The following is a 26,692-nucleotide window of genomic DNA, read 5'->3' as shown; positions in this document are numbered from 1 at the left end:
TCTTAAGAATAGACTGTTGGGGTTTATCAGTGGGAAATTACCTATTTAGCTGAGGGAAAGAATAATCTGTAATTTAGAAATACTTTTTTTTCCCCTACAACTGAAAATGAAATCTAAGAGTTATCATCAAGTTTGAACACTTAGTTTTGCATTATGGGGATCTTACACTCTTCTCCAAATTCCAGGGTGCTCATCCCAGTGTCCCAGGGCTTTCTTCTGCTTTGGAAAGGTCACCTAGAGGAGATAGGACGCTCTAAACTCAAAATAGAGGGCTGAAGTTCGTTGTCTTTTTGAGTCCTCATGACATTAGTTACACAGAAATCTGATTTTTTTTTTTTTTTTAAGAAATGTGACTATTGGGCAGATTTGGTTTGTTTTCTGATAAATCATTAGATAATTGGCCCTGAATTGTATTTTTCTGACTGCTGCTGAGTTGAGCCTAGACCAGAGTTCCCTTGAGGTATTGGTTGGCTGTTTCTGGCAGTCCCCTTAATAAAAATCCAATTTTATTAAATTCCTGGTCTCTGAATGTAACGAATTCCTATGTCAAAGTTGATTGGGACTCCAGCCTCTCCTCACTATAACCCTGCCTTGAGGCAGTAAGTGAGCTGTAAACGTTCAGCTACTTCAGTACTAGGATGAATCAGCTGAAAAGATTCATATAAAAAGATATCTTAAGTTAGTGCATTCTTAGTCACAAGTCTTTCAGCCTGACTATGTGAAGACCTGAGCATCTTGGTGTCCCATTCATTTAATAGAGCCATTGCATATCGCTGGTACTGAACTCAATCTTCAAACTGCTTCAATGTGAGTCACTTTAAGCCCACAGTGCAATAAATCTTCCCTTGAACATATGTAGAGCACTCTAAGGAGGTAACTGAGCTACCAGTTCTTTTCTCAAACCTACTAATAATGTACTTGCTTAGTTGAATTTTTGGAACAATTAGAAATTAAATTTTTAACATTCTCTTGACCAGAGAAGATGATGTGTGTTAAGGTTGATCTGAAGTTTGAATGTTTTTAGATGTGTTTTCACACAGTCACAGGATGATATGGGGTTGGAAGGGATCTCTGGAGATCATCTAGTCTAGCCCCCCAAATCGGGCAATTTTGATTTGGACAAAGTGATACTCTTTTTTTTTTTTTTTTTTTTTTTTTTTTTTTCTGTGCATAAGTCTATATGTTAAGTGTTCTGCTTATGAGTTGATAGCTTTGCTGTAGAGGTAAGGTCATGTTGATAACTCCACAGTGTGAGATGCTCATGGCAGAGAGGAGTTGGCCTGGTGATGGGCACCACACACTCAAGTTTGAAAATGCTGCCCTGACCCTTTCCCAGCATGCACGCTCTGGGCAGAAAGATATTTTGACATTTTTAATGTGATATGAAAGCATATGGATATCCTCTTCTGCAATACAACCAACTTACATGTTTTATGTCACTCTACTTTGAGACAGCTGGAGCTAAAGACGGCTGTAACCGTAAATACCATTAGTCCTCTTTTTTTCCCCATCTGTGTGGAGCACAGCCGTCCCTCCTCCTGTGCTTTTAGACCCACAAGGACAGCACACTATCTGCCCCACCTGCACACCATCAGAGCGTTGAAAGGTGCCAGGTAAACTGAGACGCTGACAGCAAGACTTTTGTGTATATAAGGTTGTGTTAATATTTCTTGGCTGTGCAAATATTGACTGAAAATGTTAATTATTGCTTATATCATAAGATTTTTATGAAAAGGTCATAAGAGATCCTTCAGGTTATTATTTTAAAAAAGGCAAGAAAAAAGTAAGACCTAGTTGCTGTCCATAAAGAGCTGCTTTGGATCAAACACAAATTTTTTCATGAAGCTCCGAGAAAAGTCTGTGGGCTTCACTAGGCAGGTGGTCAAGTTGGTGCTGTCTGGTCCTAACAGGAATTTAACCTCTAGTAATTAATCTCTGTTGACTGAAGATGAATTTCAGTGTCTAGTAAGAGTGGTATGGTGGAATTTTTTTTGACTTTTAATATATGGTGTAGCATGAACTGACGTGCTCCTGGTAACAGGAGCCTTCTCCAGGGTAGTGAGGAGGAAACGTGCCCTTGGGACCCTGGTTGAAGAGGCTGGGATGTCCCCGAGCACCAGGGCACAGCCTTATGTGCAAGGTGGACACATGCAGTGTGGTGGGCTTTCATCACATAACCTTACTTTGGGCACCATCCCCAGCACCAGTGTTGGATAACCTGTGCTCCGACATCGCTGGTGACCAGCCAGAGGATGCTGTAACACTCCCAGCTGGTTCTTGAGCTGCTGGGAGAACCAATGGCTAGAGGGTGTTCAACACGTGTGCGCTGTATCCAGCTACTTAAAGCACTCCCCAAACTCTCCCGAAGGAAGGGGAGGGCTTCCCCAAGGGCAGCACCAAAAAGCTTTTTGCAGTCATTAGTGCTGTCCCCCTGTGCTGCAAGCTCCCTGCAACGAGCATGTTGACATCTCTGCGACCTGCTCGGATTTCAAAGGCGGTCCTCCCAACCAGCTGCATCTGAAGAAATGGAGCAATTTTTTTAATTTTTTTTATTTTTTTTTTTTTGGAGATACCATGCCAAGCCTTTTGAAATGAAAGCTGGGGCAGGCCTAGTGGAGATTAATGTAGGGAAAATGCTGCTAGCTTGATAAGCCACAGATGTCTGCGAGATTTGCTGAGGCTGTTGACAGCTCGTGATGGTTTGCAGCTTGCAAGGTCCCTCTGCCCTGGGACCAATGCGCCGGATACGTGGCTGGCAGCGCGGGACAGGGTTCAGCCCAGCGTGGTGGTTGGGTGAAGGGTTTGAGGAGGCCTGGAAGGAAAACTGAGAGCTTTAGACCTGGTCTGACCAGGCTGTGGTTGCAGGGGTTTCTTCTGTGCTGCACCTATTTATGCAAAAGGAGTGACTTTTTTTTTTTAAAATAATGTCGCTACTGGCAACTGTTTTTATAACTCTAGTGGGAAGACATAAACTGGTGAAATTCTGTGAAAGCATAAAATGGTGGTGGACATTCAGTTTATTGCATTGATCATGGGGGATTGAAAAGGTGACTTATGGTGGTGAAATCATTTCCAGTGGGTAGACGGGAGCTGTGCTTCTCTTAACTTTACGTAATTAAAGCTATGTAACTTTTTTAGAGAAGACTTTCACTGGGTCCTGTTCGGTAGTGCTGGTAATGCTAACAAATTGACAGCAACTTGTTTGCTGGTTTTAAGTTTAAGAGCATCCTCTCATCAAACACAGTTACAAGGGCTGTGCAGAGTGTGGCAGGAGGTCCTCCTTGCAGCCTGTCAGCAAATAGGGTGGTTTGGGTGTGGTGAGAGTTTTGTTCAAACTCATAATAATTTCTTCTCCTTTGTCCTCACTTCTCTTTCCTACCAATCAGTCTGCTGCTTAAATTTTGGTAGATTGGCAGAAGAGGTGCTAAAATTGTAAAATCTCAGTCCTAAATAATAGCAATCATTTCAGAGGCTATAATTTTATATGTGAAGTTAGGACTTCTCATCTGTGTAATTTACTTATATAAAAAGAATTATAAATGGAAATTGTATATAAAAATATATATTGTTTAATTCTAATTTAATGTGCCACTGTCACCTAGTCATTTAGAATTTCAGTCATTGGCTGTTTTCTTGGAAGAAAATATTTTTAAAGTTTCTTCTGTCAGCTCACATTTGTGTTGCTTTGTTTTTGGAAAGTTACAGAAGATTGCTTATATAAAAATATGATTAAATTCATAGTTTCTTGAAGTTTTCCACACATATTGACCACATTCTTTGTGAGATGCTACCATTTAGACTATTTTTGAATCAAGCTCTGTTGTCTTCATGATATCAAGGCCAAGTACTTCACTGACTTGTGGAGATAACGTACACATCAAGTTATCCCTTGTGTGCTGTCACAGAGCTTTCACACAGAAATCCCCTGGGAGTCTCATCCTCTGCTTGGATTAAGGTTCTTCAGAAGCTGTGTTCTTGCATGCCCTGATATTGTATGTTCAGAGTTATTTTAGACAGAAAATTAATTTAATTAAATTTGCTGTTAGTTTTAATGTTGATGCAATGCTTTTTTCCTTAAATACCTTTGGACATACTGGTGTTTATATGCAGCTTCTTGGTAACTTTACTTTCCACATCTGGATGGCAGATTGGAATTGGTACAATGCCAGTGTCCAACAGGTGTCAGGCAAACGCAGAAAATTTTTTTGCCAAAATATTTTGAAAATAATTTGAACCAAAATATTATTTGATCATTTTTTTCTCAGAACAGCAAAGTTTCCCATAAAATTGTGATAAACACTAGGTAAGAAAGTATATTCATATTATCTTGAAATAGATGTAGAGATTTATATGCAATTTTATCTGTAATAGGAGTCTACGCATGTGCTTGTAAATTAATTAGCAAAGATTCAGGCCTTTCTTGTCACCTCTGCAGTGCCGTCATTTTTTTCTAGTGGCAGCATACCCAGGCTGGGACCATTTGTCTTGTGTCTAACATCTTGTGGTACAATTCAGAGACAGCTGATACTTAGCATACACATTTTTATTTGGAAAACTTGTACATTGGTAGCACACACAAGTTTGATAGAGGTAGCTGACAAATAATTTCCATAAATGCTAAGAAAACTTTTATTCCCTGGACCCTCACAAGTAGCAATAGTTTGGGGGGAATTTTAAAGCGAAATGGTATAAAACTTCTTATCAATAATGTGACTTCAGTTACCAAAATGTTTGGGTATTTGAGGAAGAAAGTTGAAAACTTCAATTCCAGTATAAAATAGATTCCAACAACTTTTGAGTAGGTGAGAAGGATGGAGACTGGTTATGTTATTATAATCAACTTGATTATATAAAAATCAGCTTGATCTTGTAGATCTTTCCAATATTCTGTGTTCATGGCGGGGTGGGGGGAGTAAAAAGTGTTACAGAATCATACTCATCTGATGCTTTTTGCTCTTGAGCACCCAAGAGATTGGTTTAGCAATAGCAATAGCAATAGCATCAGCCACCTAGTACCATCATACTATTAGGGAAGGAAACGCTGTTCTCTGCATTTGCAGATGGGTAACTGAGGCAGTGCTCAAGCGAGCCCCGGGGAGTGTGTATGTGTGTGTGTGTGTGTGTGCGCGCTTGTGAGCTTTCTGTGGCTGGTCAGTGCAAAGAAATCTTCTATTCTTGTTGGGTTTGCGGCTCCTGCGGGGCTCTAAGTAAAGCTCCCATGTATTAGTGCCTAAAATCCTGTATCCTTGGGTCGCATTTAGACCTTCAGTATTCAGGACATTGCTTTTCCTTACCATTTCCTTTCCATTGTTTCTCCTGATTAGTTCATCAGCTGTAGATTGGTGTGCACCTCCGTGGGGAAATCCAACACTGGAATGTAAATTCAACTCTAGGAGTTTTGTGATGGGCAGCAGGGTAAAAATACCCACCTCCCCCCGCCGTTTGGGGTGGGAAGGTGCCTCCCTATCTCCAGAGAAGGATTGTTTTAGGTAGCTTGTCTGTTATGCCAAGTCAGCCTGCAGTGAGGATGATTTCAGCATTGTTTATAGCTTTATTGCGCCAGTCTGTAGGGTAAGACAGAAGTGCAGTTTAATAAGGCTCTCAGAAAAAAAGTTTTGAGTAACCTATGTATTCACTGAGTTTTCAACAGACTGTGCTGTGCTGTAGCTGAACCGAACTAGGACTTATAAGTAGTTCTTAGTGCCTTGAATCTTATTTTCATGCTCTTAATCGTTATGTTATTTAAATCCATTATTTGTTTGGTGGAATGGGTCTAAAATCTGAAAATGTCTTAAAGAAGCGGGTCTCTGAATAAAACTGCTTGTGAAGTTTTCTTTGTGGAAATAAAAATACAAAAATTGCCATATAAAATGTCAGAAATGGCAGTGCCACATAAAACCCCTGCAGGACTGTGGTTTTGTGGAGTTTTTTTAAGAATAAGGGAAAAGTGTAATTTATGCCTCGATAATTAGTGGTGTTTTACCACTGAAATGTACACCACTTGGAGGAATAGTTCACTGGAGCCTTTCACACCTGCACAGGGTATGAAATTCCAAACAATTAATATTTCCTTCTGGAAGTAAGTCTTAGCAAAAAGCACGTTGTAGGAGTGAATACAAATGTGGTAAAGCAGAATGTGTGATTAATGGAAAATGTATTGTCAAGGACTTTCAACACATTTTTTCATTCCCAAAATTAAATATGGAATAACTTTGTGAGCAAGTGTCGCTTTCAAGGCTGAATTTATTGTAGTATTCCTTGTGAAAGGCTGATGGTCATCGAGAATGGTAACAGGGAGTTGTGTGGTTTTGCTTGGTTTTCATAAGCAAACCAAGATACAGTGCCATTTGGTCTTTTGGTTGAGAACCCAAAACAAGTAATATGGAGTTAAAAGTCATCTTAAAAATTATCAGCTTCTGTGTATTCCTTCTTATCTTCTAGCTGAAAGGAACTATAGAAGAGGGGATACCATGCAAGTTTTTATATTATATATTAGTTCTCTTTGTCCTGTCATTGCTGCATAGGTGTTCACTCTCTGTTTCTCCAAAGAGGGGAGAAAAAGACCACGGTCTGTCTGTCACTTCATTTTCACATTTCCATATTCCATGGAATATGGAAATTCCTATTCCATTAGATTTTAGTTGTTACATTTAAAAAATTTTATACATACTTTGAGAAAGTGAATACCTAAAAAGAAGGATCTTCTACTTGACAGCTCCAAATGTCATTCCTGGGTGTTTGTGGAAGTATATTAAACTATTTATTTAGAAGAGAAAAGGAGATAAGCTGTTTGGCAAAGAAAGAAAAAAAACGGCATTTGACTTCCAATAGTTTGTGTTTGCATAATAATCTTTGTAGAGAAAGGGTGAGAAAGCATTTAAGAAAATGAAAACTGAAATCCTTTGCATCCCTGGTGCAAAGCAGGAAAATCCACCTATGCTCCACTGGCACTCAGTGCCATCCCTCTCCTGCTTCCCTATTTTTGGAAGCGTCTGTAGAAGGTCAGTGGGAAATATAACCACTGGCTCCTTAGGCAAAAACAGCACAGATTATCATTCACAAGAAACTGAAGACGGATTGCTAGTAGAGGGAAAATAGTTACTCCTGTTAGTATTTCCTAGATGAACACAAACAGCTTAAATTTCAGTTGATCAAAATTAGTTGCTAAATTGAAAAATAGAAGTTTGGCTTTTTTTTTTTCCTTCCCTTTGGTCAGTCATTCATTGCTTGTATCTAATGTTTGAAACCTAATCACTGTTGCTGAGCAAATGTTTCAGGAAACTATCTAGACACAGCTTTTTAGTATAAATTTTAAGAGAACAGCTATTTGTGAATTTGGTAAATATATATATATACATTCATAATCATACATGTACTGTTTAAAAGTGCAATTGCTACTCTTATACTGGGAAGCAATAAATATGTATATTGATACTTTATGTATTTTATTAGAAATAGCCATTGAAAGAAAACTATACAGTGGATCACAAGAGAGTTGTTTGAAAATTCCTCATTTTCCTGATGGTTGTCTCATATTGAGGTTTCTTGGCTCTGGTCTCTCTGGTCACACTCGGATGCACGGGTCAGAAGGCTGCCTCCCGTATCTGTCAGCTCGATTTTTGCCTCTTAAAAAAAAAAATAAAATGGTGAGGGATTGAGGGATTGGGATAGAGGGGAATGCCAGGGTGGGATTCATGGAGGATTTGACTTGGGGTTTTGTTCCCAAGTGAGCCTGAGCCCATCCCGCTCGTTAGCTCCAGCTCCCAAACAAGTGTGTCTCACCAGTGTGACAGTGCTGGGTTGCTGTGGCCGAGGGTCTGCTCCCCAGTGCGTCCCTGGTCGGGAGCTGAGCTGTGGCTTCGTCCCTCTCATGCTGATCGGTAGCTGTGACTCTCTTAAGAAATCTCAGTGCGTGCCTTTTCCAGGGAAAGTTTGATTTGTGTTGTCTTTTAAAAATCTTTTTAATGTTAACTAAAATAATCAAATCTTAAAGTATATTTAGAATTTGCATTATAATATCCAGTTCCTTCAGAAGGGTGGAAAGTGCCGTTTTCATAATCTGATAAATACCAAAAGCTGATTTATGGCTTCTTTTGACGCTCAGTCATGTGGCAGAGGCAAAGAAGCAGCTGGTAATGTGACCAGTAAAAGTTAAAATAAAGGGGAGGAAATGCTATATAACAGAAGCAGAGGGATATTATTAGCTCCTGCACTCTGCTAGAGAATATCCAGGGAATGTGAAGCTCTTTAGAAGGCCAGGGAAATTTCCCCGAGGCTCATATACCCATCTCCCACACAGCAGCTTTCAGGAGTGGTGTTTCCCAGCAGGAGCTGGTCTGGACCAGGCTGTGCCATAACAGAGGTGAAGGGTGATAGATGCAGAGAGGTTCTGGGCAATCCCGCAGCTGAGTCCAGTGCTTGCAGTGTATTTCTGCTAAAAGGGGTTTCTTCAGTGTAATTAAGTGTGCTGGATAAGAGATAAAAATGTCATGAGTTGAGGCAGCATGAGGAATTAAAACTGAACTTCTTTCTGCATGTTGCATTATCAAATCAGGCAGGACCAAGGTGACCCTTCATTTGAAGACAGGTGGCAAAGTACAGACCTGCTGGACAGACATTGATGACTGCACCTGCATTGCAATGTTTGGAGGATGCCATGTCAGTAACACATGGAAAATCGGGGTTCCTGTTCCTGTCCTGTACAACCCTCTGTCATGGGAAATGTGAGGCAGCCCCTCCCCTAACCTTTCTGAGCTTGCTCTTAGAGCTTCGAGTCTTGCTCGTACGTCTGTCAGTAAGAAACTGCTCCACACATTGATTGCTCTGACAGAGCAACCTCCTCTCTTCCTCCTCCTTATTTTACTACCTCCTTCACCCCCTTGAGCTCAGTAGGCTGGCAAAGAGTATGATGTGCTCTAATATGTATAGATTCAAATTTCTGCAAGAAGTGGAAAGGCAAGAAAAATTAACATTAGTAATATTTCACATAAAAATAAAACCAAACCCCAGACAATCCAAAAAAATCCACAACACCCATCCCAACATTCTTAAAACAGAAAGAAGCTCTTCACAAAGGAACCCATAGAAGGAACATTTAGAAGGGCAAAGAGAAGAATTCAAACCCTGGAAAAAGGCACATGTGATACCAAATGAGGCCGTGTCTGGCTCACAATGGTTTTTGTGACCCTTCTGCACATATTCCAGATGCAGTTCTGAGAGGGTTGAACCATACCCAATACACTGAAGGAGATAGCACTGACACTCGGTAGCAGCATGAATACTTCCCCACATCTGCCAAGGACTCCTCTCGTGATGCAGTCCTTGTTTTCATAAGTGCATCGTGCTGATGCTGGTAGTTATTGCAGGAGCAGCTCAGGCACACAACTGCTTTTCAATCACTTGTAGCTTTTAATGAACTATCAGATTGTCAAAATAAAACCTTGCAACTAGTCTTGTGCATTTAACGTTAATTTTTACACTATGGAAGGGTCACCCTCACTTTGCATTTTTTTCTTAAGTTTAGCCATTAGCTAAACCTAAGTTTAGCATTAGTTTCTTAAGTTTTCTTAAGTTTCTTGTGTACAGCAGCCCCTGAATTCCTTTCTGCTAGCAATGCTTTTCAATTGAATTAATTGAAAAATTTTGTATTTTTGTCTCAAGATCATGAATGGAAATACTTAAAGACTTGTCCCATAGCTATTCTTGTCAATTTCTGTCAGTAAATTTTCTCTAACCTGATACTTCTCAAAAATACTCATTTCCATTTTGTCTTGACTCAACTTTTCATGCAATTTTCAGTTTCTCTGCTAATCTTTAATCTTCTTTTGAATAATGTTTCTCCTGTGTCCCAATGTCAAATGGTTTATTAGTGTCCAAACATGATGGATGTCTTACACCAGCTTGCTTTGGTAAGATTTTTCTAGATGAAAAAGGTAATTTAATTGGGTACACACAAAACTTGCTATATCGGTCTATGTTACACACTCACTTTCCCCTTTGTCTCATCAAGCTTTGCTCTTCTTCCCTTCCGTATTTCTTCAAAAGTATTAAATACTTAAATCTAATTATTTAGAGTAATTTCTCTGAGCTCTGTTTTTAAATATCGTCACTAAATTCTTGCACTATAATCTTCTTTTATCAGCTAAAAGCATCTGTGACTTGGGAAACTTATCACAAATACTGAATGTAGCTACTTTTGCTTTTCTTTCACTTCTGTGACGTCAAGAAAAACTCTTTGAGTTTTTCTTCCATCTTAGTTGTGATCACCTCATAGCCTCATTACCATTATTTATATCACCCTGATCCATCTTGAAAACTGAGGTCAAGTTCTCATTTAAAGCTGTAGCTAGATCATCCTTGAACTGTGTCCTACCTGTATTGGATATCACCCTTCTTTTTTTTCTATCTCCCTTGCTGTTCTCCTCTTATTTGTACACAACAATCTTGTTGCTGTTAGTTCTGAAATGCAACTCTTCAAATCTGCAAAACAGCATTTGTTCAAATTATATTAAAAAATAGAATAATCTTATTTAAGACAGTGTGATGTTTTTCCTATACCTTAAACTTTCTTCTAAATCCATTTTGCACTTTTTAAAATCGTGTATATTTGCGTCATCTTAGAAAGTGAGGCATTTTCTATTTATTTAAAAAAAAAGAGCTAAAAAGGAAAAGCAACAGCTCCCAAACTGCAGATTGAAAATTAGATTGTCCTTAGCCAGTGAGACGGTTTTGGCAGCAATCGCACTAAACAGGGATTTTCCAATCTTGGCTGCTAACATGAGATTCCTTGTTTAGGATCACATTGCTTGTAGATTACAGAACTGGCCACAGAATAGACACACTACTCAAATGACAGATTTGTCCAACCTGTGCCGTGTTACAGGAAACGGGGCCATGTTTTGTAAACCAGAGCTAATATTTTCCATCTGTAACCAAGTACAAGACTGATGAAGGACATAAAGAATATTCTGCAATGGAGAACGACTGGAAAAAGAAATCCCTAGTCTTAAAAAAAAAAGAAAAAGACAAAAAGATTGTATTTAATTTTTGTTTATTTCTCTTATTATAATTCATACTGTCCTGAAAATTAGTATTATTCTTTTCTAGAAACATGTACCTTAAACAGCTATGAGCAGACATGTTCTCCAAAGAGAGTTTTGTAGCTCTTCTGCACTTTAAGGCAAGACATTTCCATTTAGTAGTTGACCTTGTAACATTCCCATGAAAATGCATTGCGTATGTTGTTGGGCAAAATGTCAAAGATGGGTCAGTTATGGTGTGCTTCATGCCCGCCTCCTTCATACAGGACTGAACAGGCTCTGCCAAATTTAATTTTTATAGTACACTCAAACTTCTATATGTTATGAGAAAAGCAAGACTCCTAGTTTTGATTTACCCCAGCGATCCCAGCTGAATGTGACAAATCCAGAAATGAAGTGCTAGATATTGCCCATGACTGAGCTTCCTATTTCTCACATGAAGAATGAGCAAGGGCAAATATCTCACATGCATCCACTTCTGTAAATGCCTTAGTACTTAAGGATTGTCGATTTTTGGTAATTGTTAACAGATATTTAGCATACTATAGTACTAAAATGTCCCACTGAAGTACTGCTTCCCATGTGGGGAGGGGAGAGATGGACTCTCCTAAACCACCAAAGAGATACTCCACATTGGAGCTACTCCTCTTTGCCAGTCAGCGGGCAGAAATAACAATGCATCTCTCCCTGAAATAGGCATCTCCCGGAGGCTGAGTGAATCCTGCCCTCACCTGGCCGTTCCTCTGCCCCGATTGTCAAGGCAGAGCTGCAGATGTGTACGTTGTATGTCCCTGATCCTGTGTTGCTGAGCATCTTGCAGCCTGTAAACATACCCTGTCAATACCCCTCATTTTTCTGGTTTGTCCTCTCTAGAGGGGTCTCCCTGGGAGACGCTGTTACATTTTCAGAACTGGTTTCGAAGAGAGGGAGAGGCTCTGGCTGGGTGGCAGCGGGGCAGTTCTCTGCCAACAGCTCTAGCGGAACTCATCGCACGTGGACCAAGTGTGTGTGGGCAGGAGTTCACTTTTGCAAGACTGGAACTGTGTTTTAGAAGATAGGGCCAGAAGTGCCAGTGTGAAAGTGAGAGATGTAGTAAGATTTAAAAAAAAAGTTCTTAATGGCTCTCAATGGACGATAGCAGGGTGCAAGAGCAGAGACGCTTGCCAGGCTGGGGCTTCCAGGGCTCTGAGGCAGTGTACCCAGCAAATGATGCTGGTTTTATGCAGAACAGATGGCAACAGAAGTTTCACACTTGTAGATGGGGCTTTCTAAAGGGGCAGAATTTGCCTCCAAGTAATTCTCTGAGGTTATGGTGCCTACAACAGTTATGGGGCTGTATTTTGACCACAGTGTGAAAAATGCTGTATATATAAATAGTCCTCTGGCCAGTTGAATTCAATAGCAATGGCTGCACAAAGCCCATGACTGGCTAATTATTTTTTTTTCATAAAGATTTTTACTCCTGTAAACCATTGCGCGCACTTCCACCCTAATTTCCACCTGCAGAGAGTAGCACATGGCTGATCAAGGACTGTGATGGAGTGTACAAATATTTCAAAGTGCTCCTAGAAAGTAGGTTTTACGTATAAAGATTAGCAAATCACTGGTGGGAATCACAATTCAATTATGTGTATCAAGTGAAATAAAGTAGCAGAGGTGACTTTCTTTTACCAGACAATGGACCCAGCTGTAAAATTTCAGTCAGTAATAATTTATTTCTGATATATTAAGAGACAATTTATTTAACTTGTCAGTGCTTGTAAAACACAAAGTTAATTTTCAAGTAAAGTTTAGTATCAAACAAAATGGTTTTCTCATACTGAGCAACAGACTTTACCAGGAGGAAACAGCTTGTAGTGATGTTACAGCCCCAGCCTTCAGTAGGATATATAAGATAAATGCTGGTACCCTCTCAAATGGTAACAGGATTAGGGACTGGTACTTGAAAGAAGCTGTTATCCTACCTTAGGTAGTCAGTGTCTATTAAAATGGTGATGGAAAAAATTAGACTGTGATTAGGAGGTGGTTCATCTGGGGGAATGGGTACCTGCTTAATATGATCGCTGTTTCAGACTGGGGTCTGTTGGGAAACAGGGTTGTTTCAGAAAAACAGAGGTAGCTGAGCCTACATAACGAGTGGATCTCTTGCTGTTTGCAGCTGCAAGATAAAGGCCAGCTTTAGCAGACACACACATTTCTGTTCAGCATTTGCCAGAAACACTCATGATCAGTGTGACTAAGTCTGCTGATTGTGCCTTTGTTTATGAGTAGCACTGGAGCTAGGTGTGGGGCTGTCAGCACAAAGGTCTCACACATTTAGTGTGGGAATGTAGTCCTGCATAGGTAGGATGAGAGCTGGCACTTGCAGGAACCTGCTCCTCTCTGGAGCAGGGTTAAGTTTTAGTTTTCCTAAACTGAACTAAACACTTAGTATTAAGGCAGCGTTTAGTGCTGAGGTGGAAACTCCAGTTCAAGAAAGCAAAGGCTGATTGTTCAGTTCTTGGATCCTCGTACTGTAGTTAAAGCTGGATGAGGAAAAGGAGAATGCTTTATCATGTCTAGTGTTGATCAAGGATGCATCATTTGTTAAACAGAGCCAGCCTTGCAGCTACCACTACCAGGACTCCAGGTGGGCCCCGTAACCAGTTTGCTAGTTTTGATTCAAGACTGAGTCACCAAAGGCTAGTGACAGCTGAGGATGGACGTTAGCCATGGGACTGTAGACGTGCTTCTGCTCTTTACCCTGCCTTTCAGGTTTAGGCTGGAGCCTGGGTCCAGATGTGTGGTTGTCTAGTGACTCATCCTGGGCCAGTGTTTGCAGGTAGAATTAACACTAGATTAAGCAAAGATATGGGACTAGAAGGAATTAAACACCTTATTTGTTCAGTTCTTCCCATCGTTTCCTAATCTGGGAAATTTACTTTTCAGCCTGTCCCCACCTCACTCGGAAGCTCCTTTTCTAGGTGATACGTGAATATTCGAGCACAGCTCTGACCCTTTAAATTTCTTTTCAATGGTAAATTGTTATTTATAGCAAGGAGTTTGACAGAGGCTGTGGAATTATTGGCTGCATGTTATATAAAGCAAGCCAAATGAGGAACTAAAATAATTTGGATTCAAAGTCCTCTAAGCCCAAGCTCTGCATTAGCTCTGCTAATGGAATTCATGGGATCCATAAAAATCTGCATTAAAGCCTTTCAGATTCGTTGAATTCTTCTGTTATCTTGCAGAATTTAGACCTCTAGCTTTGGTGTAGCTGGACATTTGATAGCAGACATGAAGGAAGATGGCACATAAGCTGTTAAATTACTGCCACATGAGGACAGGGACAGGAGGAATATGTGGAGCGAAGGGGACTGTGGCATCACCATTTGGGAAAACCTGTTGTGTTTTGCAGAGTGTTTCTCCAGGATGGGGAATGACCTGGAATGCCCCGGAGACATACCTGGGCACCAACTCAGAGTCATACACAAACACGTGGCAAGGGACTGACTTGCACTTGGCCCGGACCGTTTGCTTTTCCATTGGCACAGCAAGTAGATCAGTCACCACACGGGCAAATTAAGAGGCTGCCATCTTCCTGTGGCATGAGACTGAGCTCCTTGGGCTAGGAAAGTCATTGAGAGGGCAGTATGAACAGCCAGAGCCAGGTAGGATTGTAAACTGCTGGGAAAACACAAGGGAAAAATGGAGAAAACAGTTGTAATATTTGTAAACGATACCTGCATAAAACTGTACGCATCTTGGTGTTGTGAAAAGCTCTGGCAGAGCCTTGCAGAGAATTTGGTCTGCAGTGAGATAGGAGCAGATGAAAACTGGAAGTGATCGTGCTAAAACTCATGAGGTTTTTACCATTCCAGATGTTCATGTGGGCCAGCTTGTGTTGTCCCTGTTTTGATCACCTGCTTGCTTTTCCCTTTCATCCTTGGACTTTAACAGAGCAGCAGTCAAATAAAGGACTGGATTTCTTTTCCTCTTCTGTTCTCCCTGTTAGGAAGATGAGGAAGATCTGAAGTGTGTCCTTGAGCTTTTGGGATATCTAGTGAGGGTCCCTGTCTTGCATGTCCAGCACTCCCAGTGGTCCTGTCAGACTAGAAATGGCAGTTTCGGCGTTGCTAAAAGGTGAGAAAAATCAGTATTTAGTTCCTTTCCTCATAACCACCTATCTTGCTTAGCCCTACACATTACGGTGGACTATGCTCAGATCCTCGGTGAGCCTGGGCTTTCCCAGTCCATCTCTGTCCTCCCACATATTTGCTGTGCAGTTAGACAGCCCAAGGCTGCATGTGTTAAACCAGAAGGTCCTGGGGGCTCTTCCCCCCAGCCTCCCTGCAGCGCCAGTCGTTCACACTTTGCTTGCCATGGGGGGCACTGCTGGAGGCTGATATTTCATATTGCCACGTTGCCATGACCCTCCATGACAAGGAGAAAATTTCAGTCGCTCGCCTCATTGGGTTGCAAACCTTTATGAATACCGCAACTAATGGCCCGGGTAAGTGGAAGATTAATTTCTATACCACCTGGCGGCAAGCTGTGGATTAGGCTGCTATCCCTCGTGTGGGTTTAGTGTTGGAGGAACAGGGCACTCGAGCACCCAGACAATCGGCCTCTTGTTTAAACAATGAGCTTCTCGGTCTTGTTAGCCAGCGCTCTTAAATTTTCATTTTATTCTGGTATGCAGGCTTGTGTGATGTGGAGAATTGCTTCAGCTCAGAAAGACTGCAAACCTGTTCAATTAAAGGAAATGCTCAGATCCAGCTGTTGGTGTCTCATGAATGCCAGTGCTCCTCACGGAGTAAATAAGACTGACACACTCTGGCCTTGGAACAGATACGACGATTTGTGCCTTAATTCTCCTGAAAAAAGAGCCTTTGTTAGGGAAGGATGGTTGGGGGAAAGGGGAGGAATGCAAAGCTTGGTGCAGAAAATGCCCAGCGAGACAAAGTCTTCTGCAGATAACAGTGAGGCCTCTATCGCATGAGCCCAGTATCAAGGTGCCCTAAGAAGCACGTACAGTACAAGCTCCTGTTACAGATAGAGAATTGTCTTGTAAATTTTGAATGCTTTCCTCTCATGAAAAAAACATGTGTTGCAGAGTAACTTACCCTATGCTTTCACTTCCAAGAAACAGACTAACTAGCATAGCTGTGGTGGGCACGCACCCACTGTGTGTGCAGGACCATACTCTGCACCATTTGCATCTGGTTTTTCAGTTGCCTTGGTTTTGGTGATGTGTTGCTGCACTCATTCCTGGGCGACAGGATTGTCTGGGCAGTATTGGATGGTCAGTTGGTTATGCCAAATGCCTTTGTACAAGTCAGGAAAAAAACCCCCAAAACTCTGTGTGTGTAGCGTATGAAGGCACGGACCCCGGTCGGTGATACAACCAGAATCGTTTATTATAACCAACAGGCAGCTTATATAGTACCAGTGTGTATTCTTTCCCAACCCACACACCCCTGCAACCCCCAACTGCCAGGGGGGCAGAATTCCCCTCCATCAGTCAAGGGTGCCAGGGCCAGGCATTGTTTACAGGTCTGGAGATGCTTATGGGCCATCTTCTGCCATTGTTCCTGCTTCTTCTCCTGGTCTCTGCTTCTTCCACAATCCTGTTAACCCCTTGTTCTCCCACACGTGTGTATGTAAAAGAATTTTTATATATTTTTAGTACATCTACACCTATAAACATATATATTATTTTTAATATATAAAAATTATAATATTTTATAGATATATTTATGCATACAAAAGGCTGTAGCAGTTTCAGTAGGTGCTGAATACATTTCAACTACAATGCACAGCAGCCAAGCTAATGCCTGTGGCTCAACCAGGAACCAATGAAATAAATAGATAATGCCTCTACTCTGTGTGTATAATGGCATCTGCACACTGGGTAAAGGACCCCACGGTGGGACAAGATGATGGAACAAACCACCAGAAGAAACGTCCATCTTCATCTGGCTATCTACCCATATATGTATATATATAGAAATAAGTATATATGTACTTGTGTGTGGCTCTCTGTGTGTATATGTATATGGCATTTAAGTACATGCACATATTAAAAAAAAAATTAAAAAAAATCAAATGCCTGACTTTCTTGTCAGGTCAAGAAAGGGCTGCAGTGTTTTAACGTGGTGCAGAAGATGCAACAGCCTTTAGATCAAAGTTCTGCAGCTTTTCTAATGTGTGACACTTGTTTCAGGCAGCAGCTGAGGCCGCAGCCTCTGTGCATGGAGTTTAACCTCTCCTGCTGGATGGTGAAACACTGGAAAACCTTTGAAGGACTGCAAAGAAGGGAACGAAATCATTACCATGTAATAACAACGTGTTTAAGCAAGCAAGGTATGACAAGCACCCCTTGTCCCACCCTTTATTATTGTGTATATTTAATTATTATTATAAAAATAAATATTAAATATAACTACTAGTAACAAATTGAAAGAGCTGCTTTGTAAATCAAAAATACGTACTGCTAGCATTTATCATGCCATGATGTATATATGGTTTTCTTTCAGTTAAGTTAAAACAGCAAAACCAGAGCAGAGCTGTGGTTCAGTTGATGAGACGGTGTAAGTCAGAGTTGTGAAGTTAAGGTGAAGGGGCTGAAAACAAGCACTTAATGCCTCTGTGGTTGGATCAACTGTTATTGCATAAGAATACAGAGTAAATAGTCAAAAGCACCCAAGCAGCTCCAGACTCAAAGCCCCATTGAGGTTTTCGGTTCCTGACTAATGTTAGATGCTTTCAAGACTTCTCCCCAAGCAGGACAGCAGACTGACACTACCCTTAGACAAATAGTGACAGATTGTTGCTGTGAGGTGTCTCTAACCATTAACCTTGCTTGGGATTTAGGTTTGTGCAGATCTGCTGCCATGAGGAGGAAGAGCAGAAGGCTTGGTCCCAGGAGCTACAGTTCTGTCCCCCCACACTTGGACATGTTCCTGTCTGCTCAGCATCTCTCCTGCCATGATGGACGTGCTGCACTGGAGCAGTCTGTCCTGCCTGCGCCTTCACCTCCAGGACTGTGGCAGATAGGGTGGGTCTTGCTGTAGCAGAAACCTGCTGATGTGCACAGAAGGAACGTTACCCCACTACCTCCCTTGACAGGGCTCACGCAGAGCAGGGCTGTGCAGTGAGGGGGAGTGGGACACACAAAACCCTTTCAGCCTTGAAAAATGCCAGTAGGGCTGCAGTAGGCTCCTGTTGCAAGCAGCCAGACTGGCTGGCACCCCAAGAGGGTGTTTCATCCCCAGACAGCTGCAGCCGGCTCTGAAAACACCCGGGCAGGAGGGAGGGGGATGTGATGGCTCAGAGCAGGCTGGAGGGCAGCTTTGGAGGGAACCTCAAGTGGCACCCAGGAGCACTTCTTCCTGTGCCACACAAACCGCTCACCTGAGATAACAACCACTCATTCATGCCCCGTGCACAGAGCACACAGCATCTGCTCAGCCTGACAGTCAGCCTGCTTCCCAACTGTTCAGCCATGCGGCCCAACTTCCCAGCGCCACAGCTCGAGCACTTTAGCTGCAAGTGTGCCTTAGCAGGAACGCTGCAGGACAGCACTCCCGGGTGCTGAGCATAGCTTGGATTCACGTCTTCCTGCTCCCTGTGGGCACAGGAGTGCATAGCAGGCAGATGCTCTCTATGCCCAGCTTTCTCACATCTTAACCTCTCCTATTGGTGTTAACAAACCAAGCCTGGAGCAAGAACCATACTTCTATTGAGCCTGGATAGAGTAAAGCACCAGGATTGCTGTCCTGGGCTGGAGAGATCAGGACCACTCACCATCTTTGCAACCGAGCAGTGTACGTAGCCAGGCAGCCCCTGAGCTGCCTCCCAGTCAGGAGGCATCATCACTGGAGACCTCTGAGTTTAAGAGCAGTAGATGTGGATGTTTCCTCTCTGTCTGTGCTCAGCCAGTTTCTGCCTCCAGCATCCCTGTTTGAGAAACATATCATAAAAGATTTATGAAACCACTAAATTTTGCTTATCTCGAATGAATTTCAGTTACAATACTTTATGTTTGAAGACAAGGTACCCATGTGTCAGCCATAGCACTTGACAGTTAATGCTTACACAACAATGTTGCTTACACAACATCAGGGAGTACTACTGTAAGATACCAGTTAAGTCCATCACACCCATTCCAGTCCATAAGCTTATGTTAAGGCAATTAGTTTCCAAATGAGCTATCACATTAGACTCATTCATCAGGTTACTCACTCATTGTTCTATACAGGTGAATCCCCCCTCAGTTTGGGTATTTTTTAAAAATTATTTATTTATTCATTGAGTCAGAGGCAGGTGGGTGCACCCTCCTCCCATCTGGAGTCCTTCAGCATCTGGAGCCACTCTGGTCACCAACAGCCATCCACCAGTCACAGGTTGGGGCCACCAGCAGTACACATCCATGAGGGGGGGAGACAAGGACTCTGCCGGGAGAATTGATGAAACCTGGACATATTGAACAACTCAGAACTGCCCCAGAAGGGGTACAGTGCATGAGACTACCTCCCGCTACACCCCTCTGAGGCACTGGTACTGATTTAACGGGTATTAGCAGTAGAGTGGTACAAGGTAGTTTTTCCTATGTCATGTTGAAGGGAAATTACACCTTGGATCTTTTGTTATATCTGAAAAAAAGATTTTACATTACACATCCAACTCCTGTTTTAGAAGGGCTTTTGGTATCACTGAAGAAGAATGATATTGCTGGTAGGGGTGAGGGGGACCTACACACCTTGCTGGTGAAGGGTCACACAATGAAAATAGACACGTAACACAACATGTGCTGGTGACTTTTCCATCCTAAAACTCAGGCAAACCTGCTGCAACCTGCCGGCCATCCCAGGAGGCCTGACAGGTGTGGAGGGGGACATTCAGCAAGCAGCCAAAGAAACCTAAACCAGCTACTGTCACATCAAACAGTAAGTGCTGCCTTCATAAAGCTATACAAGTAAGACAGTACAACCATTGCATCTGTCAAAACTATGAGCTCTTGGCACTCGTATCCAATGTCTGTTCTTCCAAGGCAGAGGCATGGACAGATTATACCACAGGCACTGAGAACAAAATTTTTTTCTTCCAAGTTTGTTATATTCCTCTGTTGCACAGAGTTCATGCAAAGTGGCACTCTGACATTTACCGTGATCAAAGTACAATTGAATTCATCTGAAACAGTTTGCAAACCCAGGGGTTTTCTACAGTTCTCACCAAAAAAAAGTTGACTTGGACCCACTGACTGAGACCACTTTTAGTCCAGTGCTTCACACAGAATGATTCCACCTAATAGATACTTTTTTGATCCTAGGAATAGCTTTGGACCATCTGCCATCACTAAAACAAAGGCCAGAAAAACTTCTTTTGCCCTCTTCCTCCCCAGCATGTAGATGCGTAAGATCTTCTGGAGACTTTGAATATTTGAAACAAGAGATAGTCATTTGTCTTTATGGGCTGCATCAAATGGTGGATTTAAAACAGTTGGAAGTATACAGAGCAAGGGTAGGAATAATGAAACTTAGTTTGCCTCCCTGGTAACAAAATCTACAGCACAGCAGGAGAACAGAGCATGATAATTAGGGAATTACAGCTGTTAGTCACAGAAAATATGCTGCAGTTGCAGGTCAGGGACCTGAGGTTGTGGCACAGGAAGGAAAACTGTAATTTAGAGTCTGCAAGGAACTCGCTGCGTGTATTAGACTTCTTGCTACTTATAGCATCGCTACACCTGTTTTTCAGGGAGGAAATCAAACAGACAAGAACATAGATCAGCAACAAGCACCAAGGAAATAAGAGTTTCTCTGCAAGAGTCAGGCAAGAACTACTTTCATAAGAACCATTTTTAATAAGAAGAAATTAATATGCCATCACCTCCTGTTCATGGCAACTCCCTAAGCAGGACAATCAGAAGCATGAACTTTAAGATGAGGGAGAGGACTAAGCTTGAGTTATTCTGGGAGACAGCAGCTTTCTTAAGAAGGGATGTATAACGCAAGTCCCACTAAAACAGGGATTGGCTTGGAGACCTCTATTAAAGCCAGAGCCCTGTGTTAGTTTCCTGCAAGTGGTTGCTGTCCCTGGAGGGGACTGAAGGATGTGAAGGGAAATATAAGCCTCGTGTAGAAGACAATAACACTTTATTTTCCTAGCCCTCACCTTAAAAAAAAAAAAAAAGAGGGGTATAAACCAATCAAAGGCACAAGAACAAACCCAACAGATATCTGCTATGACATCATTAAAGTAACTCTGATAATAGTTTGTCCAAAAGCCATTTAAAGGAAAAGACCTGTTAATACAGTTTATGACCAAGATACTCAGCAAGCATCTTCTGAGAAATGCTATGCCACCTCCTCTTCTTCCAATGGGAGCTGGTCCCATCCCAGAAGAGCAGGGTGTGCTACAGCTACTATACACCAGAAACCTTCACCTGACCAGCTCTCTCCAAGGCTGGGCAAGAGGCTGTCATGACCACACATCTTCAAAGGTGGATTTTTATATGGGCAGAGACCTTATGGCATTTTTCTCATCATATTCCAAACGAGTTTGTATGCAAATGATGTCCAGAGCAACTTGAAAACTGGACTCCCATTTAAGTTCAGAAAAAGTGGCTTTTCCAGACCCTGAAGGGTGTTAAGTTTTAACATTCTTTCAGTAAGTTATGGAAATTCATTGAAGATAAACATGTTCACACTGCAGTGAATACAAATGACTCTTGGAAAGTTAATCTATTAAACTTCTGTGCTTTCCTTGTAACCTTTAATCCAGCTAAATCCTCCATAAGGAGTTCCTTGTTGCCATTCCACTCGGGAGGGGAATTTTTATTTTATTCTCCAAATGTCTTCCACCCTATGTTCCACACTGGTCATGTTTGGGTTTAGTCTTTTTAGACAATCTTTCTTTACTACAATTTTAATGCATGGAAAAGAATGTTCCTTATATCTCTGTCCTTAAGTCAAGCTGCTTCAGAGGCAGAGAGCTGACTCTTACAGGTGAGAACTGGAGCATAAGGGAACTTGATGAAACCTAAATTTACAGAGGAACAAAAGAAACACCCACCACTCCCTAAGGCTGGCCAAGAGCTGACAGCCTCTCTTCTTCAGACCTGCGCCTGTACAGCCTGACCACACAGCTCAGATTCAAAGGCCAACACCAGAGACCTCAGGCCATGAAGCTCAAAGCTCTCCATAGGGCATAACTTGCTCATTCAAATGTTAATAAACAAAACATCCAGCATTTTCTTGCTGTACCAGCTAGCAGCTTTGCATCACATCTGAGCCAAACTCACGCTTTCTACAGAAGAGCAGCTATTAATAACTTCCCAGCCCAAGCCTTCTGACCAGCAGCCAGCCCTCCCCAATTCTCCTTGAAGGCTGGCAGTACACCATGCAGATCAACTAATTCAAAGTATTTTGGGCAGGAAAGTATTTGGGTGTCCTAGGCGCTCAGACTGCCCTACACCAGCCTCTGTTTCAAGGTGATGTTACATAAATTGACGCTCCCAATTGTGCCACCGCAAGAGCTCAGAGGTGAGCAAACCCCCAGGGCTCTGGGGTAAAACCCATTCCTCAGTACTCTGCCAGCCATCTGGATGGCATGTCTTTCTGACCTTTTGAGCTCTGGGGACAAGTGACAATTGCTTACCCTCAAATCAAAGGGGTAAACTACTTTTATTCTCCTTGGTGAGTTGCCCAGCCTAGGACTTGTGCCTCACTCAGAGTTAGCTGTCAGCCAGATGGGCTACTCACTTGGGGGCTGCGGAAGTCATGCCAAATGCTTGATGGAGACTTCCTTCCTGCCCTGTTTCTGGTTATGAGCAGATTGACAAAGGCAGGTTGGCTCCCAAACTCTACTCAGAAGACAACCTCTATTCTCCACCTTATTGAGATACAGCACCTCAGAAAGAAGAGGCCTTGCTGCCATTTGGGATGGAATTTCTTTACATTAAGAAAAAATAGTAGCTGAGATGCACTTGAGTCTTGTAGCCTTTTCACCAGAGCCACTTAACCATAATAATGTGATATTTGGTTTTTAAAACTTTCCAGAGGAAGACTGTAATTTGTATTTTAGAGTCCCATGTAGTGACTTGCCCAATGTACTTACACCAGATAGTTTTCTTGCTGGTACTTGTGCAGTCATTTCTATGAGGGAGACGAGGATTCACCAGGTCTTGGTGCAACATAGCCAACACAACTCACTAAAGTTTCAAGTCCATCCCAGTAGTGCCAGGTGCTTGATGCCATTTTTAGCAAGCAGAATAAGTAAGTATTTAAGGTCAGATCCTTCTCCAAATAGACAAGAAGAGCCAACGGGCAGCTGTTTCTCTGGAAAGATTTTGCCAGCACTACAAATGCCCCATGTGGAAGCGGAAAGATGCTAGTTCTGAGCAATAAATGCATGTCAGATGACACTGCCACTAAATATACCTGGTGACTGCTAACACAATTGCTTTGCTTCCAGACTGGTTACCCTCTTTGGTACGGGCAGCAAGGGCATCTTAAATGAAACAGCCCCAAGATGAATTTAGATTAATCACTGAGTGAGGAAATGGGGAGGGGAGAAGAAGGGGGCAGGGAAGTAGGAAGGAGAACCAATATCAAGTGTGGAAACTAATACAAAAAGCTGCTGGGATATTAATAGTGTGCTGAACTAATAAGATGCAGTCAAAGCCATGAAGTTTCTGTAACTCCGCAGCAGCTGCTACTGTGAAGTAAGAGGCTAGAGTGGATCTGTGTATTTACAGCAGTTATCTGAAAGCCCAGGCATGTAATTCCACTCAGAATCCCCACCAACACAAATACATTAAACACAGACTCAAAAAGCTCCTGTAAACCCACTAAGCACAATAGCTAAAGTTTCCATAAGAAATAATTCAGAGCATTACAGTTATTCTCACATCGATGGGCTAAGAGACTCATCGGACTGAACATGGAGCAGAAGCTCTTGGTGAGCACAGGCTATATTGGAGCAGCCCAACCACCTTCCAGCCCTCTTAATGGCTTAAAAGCTGCCTGGGACAGGAACCATTCACCTAGGTCTGGCCCATATAAGTTTATGCTAGACAGTGACTGTTTAAAAACCTTAAAAGCCCTTTTTTTTTTTTTTTTGCATGCACCTACAGGCAAAGTTGGTTTGTCTGTTAACAGATGAGACAAGGCATCTGCTTCCTTTAAGATTTTGATTCTAGAGACAAGAAGCCCCTTCAGCCAAGCTCCAAGCCCTGCCTCAAGAACTGGGAGCCAGCAACGCCTGCACCATCCAGGGATACACCAACCACATGGAGAAGGAATACCAAGGCCCAGCTTCACTACTCTCAAGGGAAAAATCAAGTTTTAGTTTGGAAGCATTGTGTCCACACTGCTGCTGGCAGAGAGGACTGCCATACGAGGTCAAGGCTGCAGCGTGCACAGACTGCTGAGCTAACAAGCAGCAGTGCCTCTTCTGAAGTCTGTGAAGAGCTGATGCTGTAAGCAGTCCCTCATAGATGGGTCTGCCCTCGAGCTTTTGCTTGGGTAAGAGCAGGGGGTTGCAGCTGAACATTTTCAGTCTAATGCTTAACATTTGCATGTCTGCTGCTCTGCTCTCGCTCTTCCCCAGACACATTTAGGACTCGGGTCAGTTATGCTTGTCAGTCATGCGAGGGCTTGCCATGGTTAACTATTCCAGTGAGAGCTCTCTGAAGGCTGAGCAGTAGCCTAATATTAAGAGAGTATTAAGTGTCATTTTGTTAATGAATCTTTAGAGAAGAGTTACAGTTTTGAAGGTTCATTTTGAGCTTTGGTCACTGGCAGGGGAGGGGAGAAGTCAGGTTACTTAACTGCTGTTGTGACAGTTTTCAAATGGAAGAGACCAGTGACTTGAAGAGAACATTGCAGTTCATAGCAAAATTCCACTATGCTTTTCATTAGGTGTGTCCAATTACTTCCAGTATAGATTAACCAGATAGTTGAAAGCACGTTTGCAGAAAATGAGTTTAACACTATTAGCAAGAAAACAAGGAGAGATTTGTTTCCCATGAAACAGTCACAAAAGTCTAAATCTACTTTGGAGATCTCTCAGACCCTGCAAAATCTTCCAGGCTTCCCACATGCTTCATTGACAAGATTCAGGACACCAAGGCAGCACTCGATGTTAAGTTTGTGCAACAGAATAAAAAAAAACCAAGAACTTACTAGGGTCAGCTCCAGTAGAATTGACTTCACAGTGCACTTTCAGGCTGCTGAGCAACTGCAAATGCAGGCAGATGGCTCCCACCACCACTATTCTACCAACTTACTCATACAAAGCATTGCTAATGGAGCCACGCAAGTAATATTACAGACTCTCTCCTCAGTCCTACTACAGGTTCAGTGACCATTCATGTTGCAAACTGACAAGTCAGCTTCAGTATCTTTCGTTAGGCCACAGAGCAAATAAGAAAAAGAAAACAGGAGTGACACCATGCAACTCCACCATTGGTAGTGGGGACTGTAGTTTTCTCTAAAAGTTTAAGCAATCCTGCTGACTCAGACAAGTTTATTCTAGAAAAACTGCCCTGCCATGCAGAAAGAGAGCCTTATTCTATTTGCAATACCCAGCTCCAACAAAAGCAGAGTACATCATCCTATTTGCAGTAGGAGACTTTAAAAGCAGAACAAGTATCAAAATATTATTGAAAAGATGCTTTAACCAATGTACATATGGCAAAAAATGAAAGAGGCCTATTCACTTTATCTCTGTTTCAAAACAGAGGTAGGGAGTGGTGCAAGGGCTAACATGAGGACAGAAATCTTGGAAGAGCCTGGTGCTTGCAGTAACCCCAGGACACCTCCACAGGCATCCTGAGGCTGAAGAACGCTCCTATCTGAACCCAGCACCTGCTTACCCCAGCCTTCCCTCCCTGCATCAACCAGACATGGCCAACCCTCACCAAGGAAGCTCTCAGGAGTGCTCGACAGGATTACGTACAGGAGGTAATAAGGACAGCAGCTCTGCATTGCAAGGAGACAGGCACACCATTGCCTTCAAGGCATACTTCTGTTGGATAAGCAGCAAGTTTCCCAGTGACAGTTTATCCAGCCTACCAAACACTAAGGGTTGTTTGTGCTCCAAATTTGATCATTAGCTGCCTGAGCAACATGCAACTTAAGAGTATTCTCTAGAAGCTGATCAACTGGGCCCTATTCTTTCCATGTCAGAAAAAGAGGGGGAGAAATCTACACAGAGGGCAAACAAGCACCCAGCGCACACCTATGCCTAGTTCCCCTACTGCCTGCATCTTCTTACTGAGGGGAATTAAGTCTGGAAAAAGCTTGATTATCTGAACAGTGCTGGGATCCTACACCTTGCCTTTTTGCAGTTGGGTGGAACCAGGCTGGGCGTGCAGCAGTGCGGGGTCAGCCACGCACACATGACTGAGATAGGAAAAGACACTAATAAAACCTCAAGGGCTTTCTCAGACCATCCTGTCATTCAGTATAAGAATCACAGAGGAAATGACTCCACCTTACCTGAGCTGAGCATTGAAACTAGTCAAGCTCCAAATTAAATGAGCAGACACTTGCTCAAGCACAAGTTAGCAGCACAGAAATAGGCTAGGTTGTTTTTATATTAGCACCCAGTTTCAATCGTAAACACTAGCACAAGCAAGAAGAGACAGTCATGTTTTACAGTGA

This window comes from Calidris pugnax, unplaced genomic scaffold, assembly GCF_001431845.1.
Source record: "Calidris pugnax isolate Ruff unplaced genomic scaffold, ASM143184v1 scaffold593, whole genome shotgun sequence".
In the NCBI taxonomy this organism is placed as follows: domain Eukaryota; kingdom Metazoa; phylum Chordata; class Aves; order Charadriiformes; family Scolopacidae; genus Calidris; species Calidris pugnax.
The sequence above is the reverse complement of the archived record's forward strand: the minus strand, read 5'-3'. Positions refer to the sequence as shown.